This window comes from Branchiostoma belcheri, unplaced genomic scaffold (genome assembly GCF_001625305.1).
Source record: "Branchiostoma belcheri isolate BF01 breed outbred unplaced genomic scaffold, Haploidv18h27 scaffold158, whole genome shotgun sequence".
Taxonomy (NCBI): Eukaryota; Metazoa; Chordata; class Leptocardii; order Amphioxiformes; family Branchiostomatidae; genus Branchiostoma; species Branchiostoma belcheri.
In genome coordinates, this window is record NW_017803024.1 from 47,656 (window position 1) to 48,666 (window position 1,011).

Consider the following 1,011-nt stretch of genomic DNA (forward strand, 5'->3'; position numbering starts at 1 on the left):
CAGATGACCTCCATCTCACACATTAGAATCACGTGACCTTGAGTATCATTGACATGACAGAATTTCTTTACAAAGAGGTGCCCTACAGTAATTTATCTAATCTCTACGACTATAACTCTAAACCCCACGAGTGTAGAACTAAGAAGATGTACAGTAAGTCCTCCCATGGTTCCTCGGGCTGCAGTTTCGCCCGCTGAGAATTCTGGGATTGTCGACATTTGTCCGCAGTCGTCACGGCAACAGTTGTTACGGCAACAGTTGTCACGGCAACGTGAGAAGCAACATTTTGGCACATAATCAGGCAGTCCGTCCATCTGCTTCTGCTGATTCTCCAGTCATTAAACATGTCTTCATTAATATGATTGTCTGGTGCATACATAGGAGCAGTCCCCGGCCTGGCTTGTTGGCTGGATTTTCAGGATTCTCCAGTTTAAAAATGTTGTTAGAGCCTCTGTCAAAGGCAGTTAGGATGTGGGTAGCTCTGACTGGTAGGTAACTCATGGTTTGTCAGGATTCTCCGGTTCAGAAATGTTGGCAGCCTCCATCAGAGATGTGTTTGTGTCAGATGTGAAGGTCAGTTGTGATGCAGCTGACGGTGACTGTGAGTTCTGATTGGTCAGTTGTCATGCAGCTGATGGTGACTGTGGGTTGTGATTGGTCAGTTGTGATGCTGATGGTGACTGTGGGTTGTGATTGGTCAGTTGTGATGCAGCGGATGATGACTGGGCTGTGATTGGTCAGTTGTGATGCTGATGATGGTGGCTGTGGCTTGTGATTGGTCAGTTGTGATGCTGATGATGACTGTGTGTGGAGGCGTCCAGTGCCATCGCCATGGTTACGGGGGGAGAGGGGGAGACCTTGGGGGCGTAGGGGGGCTGCAGGCCGGGGCTCTGGTCGGGGGTGGGGAGAGTCCCCAGGGTGGGGCTCGGGTTCATCATCATGGAGGGGTGGGAGGTCTGCGTCAGAGCCGCCTGATTGGTCGAGTGGTTGCCATAGTGATTGCTGCGGGTC

The 1,011-nt window shown here is 50.9% G+C and overlaps 1 protein-coding gene across 1 annotated transcript in view; it reads left to right on the forward strand.

Annotated features, from left to right (window-relative positions):
* LOC109465789 (tripartite motif-containing protein 3-like) overlaps positions 1 to 1,011 on the forward strand; it is a 134,914-nt gene that overhangs the window by 27,072 nt on the left and 106,831 nt on the right. The window lies entirely within an intron of this gene.